Source organism: Nomia melanderi, chromosome 7 (genome assembly GCF_051020985.1).
Source record: "Nomia melanderi isolate GNS246 chromosome 7, iyNomMela1, whole genome shotgun sequence".
NCBI classification, from domain to species: domain Eukaryota; kingdom Metazoa; phylum Arthropoda; class Insecta; order Hymenoptera; family Halictidae; genus Nomia; species Nomia melanderi.
In genome coordinates this window covers 13018786-13033285 of record NC_135005.1, presented here as the reverse complement: position 1 = coordinate 13033285, position 14500 = coordinate 13018786, and the positions used below count along the sequence as shown (strand labels likewise).

General features: G+C 44.3%; 1 protein-coding gene across 2 annotated transcripts in view; it reads left to right on the top strand.

The window, feature by feature from the left end:
- The window catches only part of LOC116430459 (dexamethasone-induced Ras-related protein 1), a 73105-nt gene that overhangs the window by 54329 nt on the left and 4276 nt on the right, over nt 1-14500 (top strand). The window lies entirely within an intron of this gene.

The window sequence follows — 14500 nt, the reverse complement described above, 5'->3', positions numbered from 1 at the left end:
GCAAACTGAGTGGTAAACCGATTAAAGTCTCGATAGATGCATTTCTGGAGTTTTTATAGAGGGATTCCAAAAACTCAATTTATCTCGGTAGTTTTAGTGTTAACACGTTAACCATGTCTGTCACTGGTGCCCGACGCTTTTGAATTACTCGAAAACAATCGTAACGTCCGAGGTAACCAATATGGAAAATGTTTAATGACGAAGTTGATAGTGCAATGCGAAGATTCTAACGACAAATAACGAAAGAAAGCACCCGCGGTTTAACGATTTAACGTGTTATATCAGTCGTATGATCATTCAATTATTTAATAATTCGATCGTTTAGTGAATCAGTCGTTTAGTAACGCAATCGTTTCATAATCGAGTCACTCGGTAATCCAAGAATTCGATGGTCATTATCAATCCTCGTAACTGAAGGAAACTAGTTTCGAAATCAATGGGCCATAACTCTTTCCAATTGATCTCGAAAAATCCGCGGCGAAAGAGCACTGGAAAAATGATTTCGAGAGAGATTATTCGCAGGGCTCAACAGGCGAAATTTCCCAGAGTGTCCTCGGTGGACATCAAAACACGATACGAATGGCACTAAAAATAGCCATTGATTTTCCTCCATTCCGTTTGATCAAAGCTCCCGATGGCTCTTCGCTTGCGGATTATCGAGTCTCTCGGCCACGAGCGGGCAGCGTGCGCCCGTGCGGCGCACGCGGCGCGCGGAAGGAGAAGGAAAATGGCGCGGGCAAAAAGGAATAGACCCGTCTCGCCTTCCCGCCGAGGAAAAAAACGGCATTTGCATATCACGCATGTCGCACGTGACGCCGGTGTAACGCCGGCGTACCGTGCACACGCGTGTGCGTTCATGTGCGCGCGTATTGATCATTCGGTTTTGAACCGCACGCACGCGTCACGTGTTCTACGTGCACCGTACGGCCGCCACGTGAACCACCGCGGGCATCAATCCCACGAATTATTGAGTCGGCGCGCGCGCAACACCGGGAAAACGGGAAAATATTGGCGACACCTATGCACGACAGTTGCCCCGGCGTTTCGACCCTCCCTCCTTTCGCAGGAAATTGCGAAATTCGCTTAATTATTCTTCGTCGCGTTTCCTTCGACGGGAAATTGCAAAGTTCGCGAAATTTCCCTAAGTACCCTCGTTTTACAATAGTCCCGTCGTTCCTTTCGCGGAAGCGACGTTTCGTCGGCACGCGAGAGACTATTTTTCAATTGTCGATCCTTTGGCTTAGGCTATTTAGTCTTGCGATGAAATTCGCAAAGTTTAACCCTTTGCACTCGGGAGGTGACTCTCAGTCGCCACTTGATTTGACACAGTAAAACTATAAAATATGATATTTAATACTGAACTTTGTATAACGCTTCAATACGTGAAATATTGGAATAAAATAACTTTGTTCCTTAATATACTCGTGTTTCCCCTTCGAGTTACTTTCAAAGAATATCGTCTTCGCCTCGTCAAAAGTTAAATATTTCTATTGAGAAATTTCCGAGTGCAAAGAATTAACAACTGTATTACTTCTTTGTTTCGTAGTTGATATTAGAAGTACCGTTCGGATCGAAATGGCCCGTAGTTCATTGTTAAGAATAATAAAGCTTCAAGGAGGATAATTACGAAAGAAATCATAAGACGACAGTTCAATCTTGGATAATTTTACTGAATCAACGTGTTCGTGCTTCACCGGAAGATTTCCCGAATCTCTTAAGTTCGAAGATTTCATAGCGCTCCGTTAGGCGAGCTGAACTCGTGAATTATTTATGCGGGTCCGTGCAATTTTTCTTATGGAACATTTAGCGCCGGACAATATGAACCGCCGACAATCCGCGTGTACACAAACGCGGACAGAACTTCCGCGGTGATAGATCGTTGCTACGCGATTCGCCCGCTCGCTCTTTTAAACGTTTCATTCGCCTGTGATTAACGAGTCCGATCCGGTCGGGCGTTTATCTGCTCGTAAAATATCACCCAAGACGCTACCGTGCACCGCGGCCCACTAAATTCACGTAATTATGCCGCGTAACTAATTACCGACATCAACGTACGCTACCGTGCGATAAATAATGTTCAACAGACGCGCGGAGCCGTCCGCCCCGGCGCGAGCTTGTCGCTAGATACCGGCGAAGATTAAAGCGTATCGCGCTGGATTAATGTTTTTCGATACCGACACGGAAACTTTTCGCCAAAGCACACAGATCCGTCGAAAACTTCGACGCCGCTTCCCTTAACTCGGTTCTGTTTGGAACTTGCCGGTCTTCGGTGCAGTTTCGCCGTTCTGTGCGAACTCCGCCATGTTTCTTTGTCGGAGTGTTTGTCCGATGGATTGAAAAGTGTGCACGGCGATACAAAATTTATTTATCCGTATACAGAAAATATTCTTCGAAGAGAATTGTTTTCACCGAAATATTGCTAACGGATAGATACGATATTAACCGGATTAATTACCCGAAGCAAGTTCAACAGAATCACTTCGCTAAAGCACACCGGCCGAAACTTTGCTACCGTCGCTTCCTGTTCGGATATTCTAAATCCTAGGGGATGCTTTATTTATACTGTACAGACTCTGTATAATCAATAAATAATCTTCATGATCGTTATAATGGAAGGAAAATTGCATCAATGTCGTCTTTTTCGTGAACGAAATTCTCGTGCTACGGGCGTACGTTCAAAGCTGAAAAGGATCCAGCGTTACAATTTCACCGGAAACCTTGCAGCATGATCTTACGAATCCTCAGAACTTGGCAAAAGTTATTTTACAGACGCCGAGCGAAAGGAACGCTCGGCATCCCCAGAATTTCGGGTTCATAACTTCGAGGGAAGTTCGCGTGTGTAGCCGTTTCGGGGGAACGCGAGTCATCCTTCATCCCCATCCGAGGCGGATACGTCCTTTCGGAATACGTAAGTCCGCGTACGCGAGAGAGACGTCTTAAAAATAGTTGACTGAGCGTGGCCATGCGTGAGACGTCGGGAGACGTCATCTGGAAGCTTGAGAACCGACGGGAAGTCGCCTCGGAGCTTCGAAATGGAGGACAGCTCGCAAGACGCTCCGCGCAATTTCAATTAACGGAATAAATTCAGAGCGGCTCACGCGGATACTCGTAGCGGGCCGCAATAAACCGCGCCGTAAACCGTCGACGAGCTGGGAGACAGCGGTTCCAATTGAAACGGAGAGAGCCAATACGCCGCGGATAGAGGGCACAATGGCGGCTCGCGGAACGTCCGCTTGTAACCGGCTGCGAACGTCGTATTACGGCGCTGCATAATTTCACTTCCTTCGATTCCGAACCTTGCGACCGACGCGTTACGGCGTAACTGCCTCGAAAGAAATTCAATTTGAATCTGTTGAACATGGAATAGAATGTTAACAATTTGCTTCGCCGATAGACCATCAATGGCTCTATCCTGTACACTCCGAAAGAATATTGACGCCTTTAAAAAGAACTCAAGAAAACAGTTATTCGATAATATATTCTCCGACATCTTCATTCTAAACAAGTGCTATTATAAAAGATATTCCGTGAAAGTATCTCTAAGTGCAGAGACTAAACGAAACGTCTTTTACGAAAGACGTTCCTCTAGAACAGTTTCCCAAGCTTCCTTGTGCCATGCTCTAAGCCTTTTTAAAATTCATACGCCCCCTGTGTAACGTATATATCATTTTTAATATTATATTATGCTTTTATAATATTCAATAATATCTCTGCTATTTTGTTTACGTAAATATTGTGAAATATATGAGTATTTCAAATTTCAAATTGCCCCTAAAAATCAAATTGTCCTACGGGGCGACGGTCCCACGTTGGAAAACTTTGCTCTAGAAACATAAGTCAGCCAGCATTTCGGCGAACCTCTATTCCAACATGTGTCAATCCGATAGTTAGGTGTCTTCCTTCAACCGCGTCTCTACATACAGTCCTTGTATCTTCCCCGCAAAGTGTACACGCTGAACGTCGCTCGTATTGTCAGAGAGGAAGGCGGAGCGGTGGGGAGTGATGGCCTTGAGCGGTCAATTGTGTTCGCGCGGCGTATAGGACACGGGAGAAGGGAATCGTAAGTCGTCGAGCGAATTGTTCCGCGTGACGTTCCGTCGCTCCGCATACAGGACTCGCCGATACGATAAGGGAACATTGTCGAGCCGTGGCCCGAGAGCCTTGGCAATAATGTCGGAAAGCCAATCCCACCGGAAGGTATCGGATCGACTCGACTCGACTCGACTGGACTCGACTCGACTCAGCTCAGCTCGAGTCGAGCGAGGTCGAAGTTACGAAGGTTTGCAGGAAAGACGAGATAACTCGCTGCCGGGAACGGGACGCAGTGTGAAATATGTATCGAAAGGGCGGTTGAGGTGAACTCGTCGCCGTCTGCCGATACTGGGGACCTTCGGAGACGATATTTTATCGGCGAGTTACCGTCGTATGCAATATCATCTTTTTTCGATCGAATTTCCGGAACACGTGAGTGCCCCGAGACCTTTATGTTACCAACAAGACACCGCATGGGTTCGAGTATGTGTTTTATTTAAATCGACGAGCGATCGGTGCTCGGCGGCGGCCATTTTGAAGTTGTTTCCGAGTGTTTCTGGTCCTGTTGGTTGACTGAAGTTAGTATCAAATTGTTATTAGTAGTACTATTGTTGTCATTACTGTTACTGTTAGTATGAAATTATTATTACTATTACTATTAGTATGAAATTATAATTACTATTACTATTAGTATGAAATTATAATTATCATTACTATTATTGTCATTACTATTACTATTAGTATCAAATTATTATTATCATTACTATTATTGTCATTACTATTACTATTAGTATCAAATTATTATTACTATTACTATTATTGTCATTACTATTGCTATTAGTATCAAATTAATATTATTATTACTATTATTGTCATTACTATTACTATTAGTATCAAATTAATATTATTATTATTACTGTTACTATTACCATTATTATCATTATTATTACTATTACTATTATTACGACATTATTCCGAATATTCATAATACAATACGACCAAATTATTATAGACCGCCCGCGAACTCATCGATCATTTCAAGTTATTTAACCTTACACCATTTCCGATATTTTCCTCATATATACTTCCAACGAAACCTAATCTTCACTGCTACGTTTGCTGCTTTAAATCACATTGAAACGTAGCGGATCGTGTAATTTTTTGTCAGAAAGCGGAAGATGAACAGAGCGAAGCAGCGACCCTAAACACATTCATCTGGCACCGAGATTCAAGGGCTGAAAGGCGGAGGAAGGACCCTTCGTTGAAGGATAGCGTTCTCTCCCCCAGCTCAATATTTCAAATAGCCGTTGCCTTGTACCACGGTCAGTCTGACAAATGTCCTCGGAAAAAAGGGAAACTGAAAGTAACGCGGAAAAGAAAAAGCTTACGAGGGCGAACGTCAGGAACTCCGGGACAGAAAGAAACGACTGTTTACCTAGGCTACCCGGTGTAGCTCTTCAACCGGCGATATGTAAAATTCATGCACCGCCCGAATCTTAACACATTGCGCGCCGGCCTCGCGATAATGCGTGAATTTTAGCCTACCGTTTAATTGCTAGCCCTAGATTAATGTAACATTTTAGACATATATAACACAAATCCAAACTAAAATGACAAAATCGAATTCCTTATTCTTCTTCGCAAGCTACAAATTCGGGAAAACCCACCAACACTTGGACCTAGTCTCCATGAGTCCCTTTCCCTTTTCTGGCCCTCAGAACACTCGCTGTCCCACTCTCTTAAAACAACGATACTACACTTTTGGATATTCTGTATATTTTCTAGCACCGCGTGCCTTCTGAGCAATTCTTTACTGTCGGATTTCCCAGGAATTCAGAAGTGTTGAATATTTATTTGCAAAGATAAACACAACACAGTTTGAAAAACTAAGTATAGTGTTACTATAGTGTAGATAATGAAAAGGTGGATCTCGAGTAATCGAGAGCTAGGAATAAATATATGTATTTAGTAAAATATGGAAACAACACGGACAACACGTAAAAAGTACAACTCAATGCCACGGCGGCCAACACACGACTCTCTTCCTGCAACTCTCCTACAGGCATTCTCTCCCAAAAATCATTCTCTCCCCCACAAGCATCCTTCTCACTGGCACTCGTCGCAAACACTCGGATGCACCCCTGGAAAGCTGGCCCTGCAATCTTGGGTCCGCGACGTTGCGCTGGCCACTTTCCCTCGACCGTTTTACAGTCCTTCACTGACACTCATTCTAGATAATACAATAAAAAATTCTAGATAATACAATATTAATATAGTCACCGACGCTCCCGTTTCTAGCAGCTGAAATTTAGCCAGCGTTCAATGTGGCAAGAACTGTGAATGAAAACTGGGGGACTGGTTAATATTTAACTGACCGCCCTTAACTTCGCGGGAAGTTCGCTGCTGCTTCCACTTCATTCCGAAAGTGTGGCGGCGTGAAACCGGAAGAAAATTTAATTAAAAGCGGATTGCACGGTTCCAACGAAAACTATCAGGGAATCGTAAAAATGTACAGTTTTATGCGCTCCGCGGAGACGTAAAACTCTTATCGCTTGCATTGCAAGGGAAGGTGGAACTCACGATTGTCGAATAGAAGTATACTTCTTGCAGCGTCAGAGACTGTTATTTGAAAAAACTGTGTAGTACTCGCGAAAACTGTTGTAGTTCGTTTAGACGCTTCATCCCCTATATCGAATTTAACAGAAGACCCTCTTCGATTTACGATACCGATAGTATATATAACAGAATTCAATTTTACCAGCGACTAATTGCAAGCTAAACGGTTAAAGCAGTAACGTCCAATGAAACTGCACTACCGAGTCTTCCGGACTTAATTAAGTCAATTCCTAATTATTCGAGGATTCGTCGTAGATCACATTTCTTATATCACGAATCAATGATACGAACAGCATGCACATAATAAAACGTTGATACTCTCAAAGTAGCGCACTCTTTCTAGCCGTCCGCAAGAAGTCTCATTAAAAAGTCACCCTAACGAGAAGAGAGGTTGGCTCCTGAAATTGCCAAGAAAATCGGAAATCGATGTGCCAGAATCTGACCATCGGCTGTCTATAAAAACCGACAGAAGCAATCGGGCCGGGGGACACGTAATAAAGCTGGTTGTCGTCGGCTTTGAAGAATTGCCGGATATTTGAAAAGGTAACGGGATACTTCCGACCGGGATTCGTGCGGTCCGGAGCGTTTCGCGGAATGAAAGAACGCTTTGTGCCGGACCGTGGTTTATCCCGTGAAAAATTTGATCTCGAGCGGGCTGCACGTGCCTCGCGAGCCATCCCGGCCTCGAATATTTGCGGAGCGACGCATGAACGCGGAGCCAGCTATGCAAAATAGAGAGGTTGCGGGAGAGAGAAAGAATGGCGGTGGCCGGTTATTAAGTTGGCCGGAGCCCCTTGCATCAAGATTACGCCGCACGTGAAGCCGTTATTAAAGTCGGCTCTCCGGGGCCGCGATTTGAAACTTTGTGGACCGATAACGGATAAACGGGGCTGTTAACGGAGCATGTCAGCACACCGGCGCGCCCCGCCGGGGATCTAACCGCGCGGGATTGCAACGGAAGAATGGGATTACGAATTCCTGCGGACTATTTTCTCGTACCGATATGTCGCGAGAACATCCTTCCGACTTCGAATGAACGAATTACCGATCAGTTATTCCTTAACACTATTCCTACCGACACTCCACGTATACTTCTACCGCGACAAACGACTGGTCTTTAGCAGAACTTATATTTTTTAATACAGAATGATGATAATAGTCAATTTGGCAGTATGCAGTTATAGTTTCTTTTATTTAGAAGTATATAATTTACATTTTATTCGTTTTCACCGCATTTTTTCACTTTGAAGTTGGTGATGGGCAAGAAAGCAATTCTTGTTTTGTTGGTTAGATTCTCTGGGAGTTCGATGAAGATTTTATGCCTTCGAAGTAAAATTATTATATGTTTTTTACTTGTAACACTAAGAATATAGGGTGATTACAGTCGTTTGTAGCTGTTCACGAGCATTGGACGGTTATAGGAGGCATTTACGTCGACGTGTTAATCCCTTGGACTCGAAAGGTGCAAGTCGCTTGATTTATTAAAGCGAAATTATGAAGTCTGATATTTAATATTAAACTTTGTTTCTCAATTTACATGTGATTATCGTAGAAGTAGATTCTAGAAACATCGTCTGTGTTTATTGAACAGATTTTGAGTATTACCAGTGAAAATCTTTCCAGTACGAAGGGTCAATAGTTTATAGATATTTAAAAGTGGGTCATTCTACGACCCTGTGATTTTTCTACAAGTTGCTCAATGTTTCTCATGTTCATTAACAGCAGAAATAGTAACATGACGTTATTGTGAGCAGGTACTTGCAGTGTAAAGGACTAACGATAAGAAAGCAGAGATCTGTAAAGCGCAAGGTTGAACGATGCAGTTATCGTTAATCTTGACTGTGGTAAATTATTATACTCAACTCGGTATTATTTTTAACTGAATGCATAAAGGTAACGCCGGCACAGTGCATAATTTAAATTCATTAACTATAGAACCCTCTGAACATATAAAAATCGTTAAAGAAGTTACGTACACCTACACCTGGAATGAAACAAAGCCAAATGAAAACGCAGAGAGAACTTATTCATTAAGGAAAGATCAAGAATTCCCTGAAGATTCGTACCAGAAGGTGGCAGATTTATCGTCGTAGAATAAGAAATAAAATAAACCCGAGCCAACGAATTCGTAGAATCGAAGAACAGATCGTCGCGTCGGTGGTAGCAGCACGTCGGAAGGAGTTGATCGTGCGAGACGCGAGACTGGTCGCGAACAAGCGGACGGCGACCCGAATTCCGAGACAATGAGCACCCAGACGTCGTCCGACGCGAGAAAAGGGAAATCCTTTCGATTCCGGGACACACCGAGACTTCGTCGTATAATGGCTGACATATATTTCACGGGCGAAACAATGGCGGCCGCAGCGACGCTCTGCGACCACGGAGCGAAATATATATACGGACACCCCGGAGGAGAATCAGGAGGAGGATCCCTCCGCCTGTCGGGATGTCAGGTCCTAGACGGAAACAGGATCCATTTATAATTGTGTAATAAAGAATATATAAGACACTTAATATTCAATGAAGAGACAAGAGAGCTTTTCAACCTTCCTTTTAACACGGAGTTGCTAATGGCGTCCATCCGAGTGAAATTACGATAAATTAATTGCAACGAAAACAGACGCGTTGTTCAGTATACCAAGGTTGTTAAATTAAATTATTCACGAATGAAATCAACGCCTTTCACGTACATATTTCCTACGTTGATTCTAACGTCGAAAATAATACCTTCAATTAACTATTACGACTGATCGCTACGCGGCGGTAGCAGAATCTCCGACGAAATCATCCCCCGGCCCACGCGACTAATTATTTTAGCCTGTATCTGAAGTCGATCGTCCTCCAGCGCCGACCCGGGACAATTGAACATAATTAATCGTCTTTTGTTGTAATGAATCGCGATGAGATCTCGGTTTAATTAAGTTGAGAGCGTGGCGTTTCGTTAAACGAATTTCTTTCGAGCCGACTGCGCTCCCGCCCGCCGCCCTCCGCCTTGCTTCCCGTTCATTTCTAAAATGAATTACATTCCGCGCCGTTTAATTTCCAGTCCGCTCGGGCCGCGTCTTCGTTCCCGTTATTTGTCGCGCGAATATTCGGCGGGGAAAAAACTGTTGACGACGGACGGGTTTTCGATAGCGGAGCGAACCGCGGAATGCCGTCTCCGTTCCCGTGCCGTTCCTTTTTGCGGCCGCGGTGTTTACCGCACGTTTGTTTTCCCGTGATGAACAAACCGCGCCGGTAAGAAGTTGTTGTTGAACTTCACTTCGCCCGTTCATCGGGGCGAACTCGGAAAAGGAGGTAAACAGGAGCCCGTGGAGCGTGTAGCGGATGAAGAGGTATCCGCGCGGTGAAGTCTTTTGCAATAAATGTTTTAAAGGAAGCAATCAATAGCTGATAATAAAAAGTTGCTCCCAAAGAGCGGGAATATATAAATACTTTTCTTGACGACGCGTTTCCGCGCGGTCAAAGGGGAACGGGAGGACAACTTTCGACGCGTGCATCGAAACTAAAGGTGAATGTCAATCTCTGTAGCGTAAAATAGATTTGTTCGTAAATAACTATTCATAAATGGTGAACATTACGTATGCATTACCTAACGATTACGAGATGCAACGAGTAAATCGTCGAAGCTGCAATCAATTCTAGATCTAAGTGAAAAGCACTTCGACCGTGAAGCGTCGATCTAAGTCCTGCCGAATAAAGCAGATTCGATCCACGTTATCAAATTATTTATCCGCAGTGTGCAGACTTCGTGATACGCGTGTCAAGGAAAAAGAGAGTAGTCGATCGAGTTCGAATAGCTGTCGACCGGTCTCAACCCCTGTCCCCGAATTTCGGCGGGCACTGTTCGCATGCCTTGTCAACGGGCGCGAGCGGAAACCGCGACAGCTTTCCAACGACCGTTCCAAAGCGATAACGATTTCCTCCGGGATGCAACCGGTGGTCTATTGAGCTCTATATCGGCGCAATCACTTTCGGGCGGCCGCGTTCGTCACGAGGGCCGACCTCGATACCCAATTGCATCGTGTTCGGTATCGGATAGATTGGTTCGTAACATTGGCTTAACATTGATTTCGGCAGGAGCTGACTGCTCCTGAGCCGTCGAACACGGCCGATCTGTTCATCAGGCTTCCTGAAGCGAGACTTATGGGATACTTATGCGCGAACTGTAACGATGCGACGACGGAAGACGCGATAAACATGTGATCGAACCATAACAAGTCGAATCACGATGGAAGCTGAAAGATCTTTGAGTTACAAAAGTTTCGTTTTATCTAGTGTTCGAGTAGCGGAACAAACGAAACTTTGATAGTAAGACGATACGTGATGGCAGAGCCAGTGATACTGAAAGATCGATAAACGATAGAACTATGTGTCATACGTTTAAAACGAAATACAAAGGATTTTATAACGTCAGTATTCAAATTGAAACGTTTCAATCAACGGTCACTGATTGATATCTAATTAAAACTGAACTGAATGAAGATCGTTCTGAATACGTCGATGTCATATATGCCTTTATCGTCCCGGGAGTCCAGCAAACATGAAAATATTATTCACCAGCGACAGGTAAAATCGAAAACACCAGTTGCGAGTCACCTATAGGCGGGCAACACGCGATATCCAAGTTCGTTCTCTCACGAGCGACGGAAAACGCGGCGCCCGGCCGGCGGAACACGCGAGCACGGACAATGGCGGTGAACAATGCGACTGGGGCTGGTTATCGCGTTCGCTCGATTATTCCTCGCGACGAATTCGCGCGGAGGTCTCACTTCGGAGGCGAGAATTCGTTAAAACGCGCTCGTTAGCCGCACGCTTCTAGCTTTGACAGAGCGGCGGCGTCATCATTAGCGATGAAAGATGATACTGATCAGGCCGTACCGATACGTAACGTCAAACTATCATAGTATCGCTGATACATGGGTATCAAGAGTACAGTAGGATCTCGATTAACTGGATCGTTATGTTTCAAAGTCTCGATAATACAGAATTCTGTGTATCCAAGGAATCGCCAGAAGGAACGTGTCAAAAGGCACCTTCTGAAATTTTAACTTAAAATTATTTTCTCAGTTTAATCATCTTCCAGAATATAGGACTAAATTTGGGAAATAATCTTAAGTTAAAATTTCAAAAGGTGTCCTTTGACACCTACGGTATAATAGGCTTAAACATCGAACGGCGCGAGCAACTCGTCAGGAACGCCGACATCGAGCCCATCGCTAATCATCATCGCGGAAAAGCTGATCGACTGGTGCACCCGATGACACGGAGTCGCTCCGCGGTCGAAAATGCGACTCCCCCGCAGTTCGTGTTATATTATTGTATTATTGACTAACGAGAATCGCGAGCCGAGCTGCAGCGCTGATTGAATGCTATCATATCGGATTGTGCAAGCGTTGCTCGCGCTATATTTCCAGCGCGTAGCAACGTTTCCGCGTTATTACGGAACGGCCAGTGTTTACGTTGGTTCCGAACGTGTAGAAACCATTTGTTCCAACGAACAAGTGGAAATCCCGGCCGTAATCGATAGAGTACGTGACGGGCAAGGAGCGAACTCCCTTTTCTATTCGCCGCGCAACACCGCCGTTTCTAACTGCTGATTATCGGGCGTCGGATGATGAACGTCTTCCGCCGAAATAAACAGCGCGGTCCGCTCGTACACTAGCAGACAAATAATTGGGGATAATATTGATTCAGGTACACGGCTAGCTTGCTCCTGATTGTAAATGATCGCCGGCTGAAATGAATTTGAAACTGATCGCCGGCAGATATTTGTGAACGAATCTAATAATGTCCGTGGCTGTTTGTCCGAGAGTTTCATCGTGCATCTTTATGGCGCGCCGGGTGCGCCGTTTGTAACTGGGAACAGCAGAATCGATGATAGATGTATTCTAGGAGGAAGCGACCGGTTTCTGTAAATTACCGAACGCGAATTTGCGCGAACACGACGGTTGCGTTCGAATCGAATGACCGTATTCCATTCAACGAAACGATAATTATTCCGAAACATTTCTGTATTATAGTGAAGTAACGTACACTGCGAGGTAAACGCGCAAAGAATGATAACGCGGAACAATGGAACAGTACAATAGTATATTTCTCGTTACTATTCCGCTTTCCAAAATCGACCTGCATTCAACGCATTAAACATCAAAACGGTGTGTTTACGTCGCGGCAAAGTTTCCGGAGACAAATGCGTCATCGAGCACAGAAAACTGAAGAACAATTCGTCTTCTCGGCGACGCGACGCGGCGCGCTGGGACCCGACAAAATGGCGGGCGGTCGCCATTCCGGAGCGCCCATTATTCGTGAATCAGCGTCAGCGCGACGTGCCGTCGATCACTCGGGACGTTCTCAAAATATCGAACTTTCTTACCAAACGGTGTTATTCGCAAACTTCCGTTCGAGTATTTTTCTTGTCCCCGTTAGCTTATAGACGTGAAATTATCAGGAGATGATTTAACAATATCGCTGATAGCGAAACTTTCATTTAAATCATAGAAATCTTGAATCGTTTATATTTAATGAGAAAGGTGATCGATTAACAACGTGGATAGCACTAATTTTATACGAACGTATCTCTCAGGCACTATAAAAATGTTACGAGCAAAGTGAAACGGCTAAGTGTAAAATCCTGTACACATGCGACTGAATATGTCGTGCGCATTACTCCGGCGTGTAAAAATAGCATCTGTTCCCGTACTGAGTTGTTCCGCAAAAATGACGAAGGATGTCGTTACATGGGCGGTGGTTTGAAAAGTGGATCGAGGTCTGACGGTGGTGGTTCTTATCATTTTAATGACAATGTCACAGCCGGCGCGCGATCCGTATGGCGCCTCTTCCCGAGTTCCGGCGAGCTTAGATGGTACTGCGAACATGAAAAACTCGGTGATCGAGCTTCCCCGTCGGCGAACGAGCCGATCGATGTTTCCTTGGCCGGTTCTTTTGTTCAGCGAGGATTTTACGTGCCGGGAAACTCGTTAAAACTTCGATCGCGGAACGGCCACGGTACAACGTACCAGCGTACATGCGAGCGTCTGTACGTGTCGCGTTTATCCCGATAGAAATATCTGCATCTGGATAAATATTCATAAATCTCGTGCAGCACAGGCTTACCGTTGTGTTTATCGATTTTATCAAATACACAACTGCTCGCGTGAAATCGCCGCAGCTAAAAATGGAGTGCGCAAATTGCGAACGGTACCTTTTGCGATCGAACTATTCGAGTGGATGGTAAATAGTCCAAATGGAAGTTTACAACGACCGTTACTGTGCGACAGAATATTCATATATTTTATTAAGGATCGTTCAGAAGATGAAGAGAGACAAATTTTTCTCCTATGTTTCACTACACGGGTCTGTAAACAGTTAGCTTCGCCGTGAATGCGTGAAACTCGCCGGGAATTGTCGACAGTAGAATTTATGAAAGAGTATTTTTCCGCGCGACACAGCTTGTCAACGAATTGCCGAGTAAAAAGTTGAGCAACGGAAGGTCTTAACAAGACACTCTGAATAATTTGCATGCAAACGAAAACCGTGTAATGATAAACGATGCCCGCGTGAAACCTAACGCCGCCGTTTTTCACGTCGCGACGTAAAGCATAAAAATTCAAACGTTCCGACAGGAGTGTTTCGTTAACAAAAATATCGTTGACTTTATACGGCGCGTTGAATACTCTTATTCAATGGTTACCGAGGTAATTTCGAGTTTCACGCTGCTTACAACGAAATACTAATATTAAAATGTTTATTCTATTGATTTTAGAAAAATTAATGTTCTAGATTTTAGAAATTGGAGATTTGAAAATATACTATTAGAATACATATTTGAATAATTGCTTCAATTAAAGCG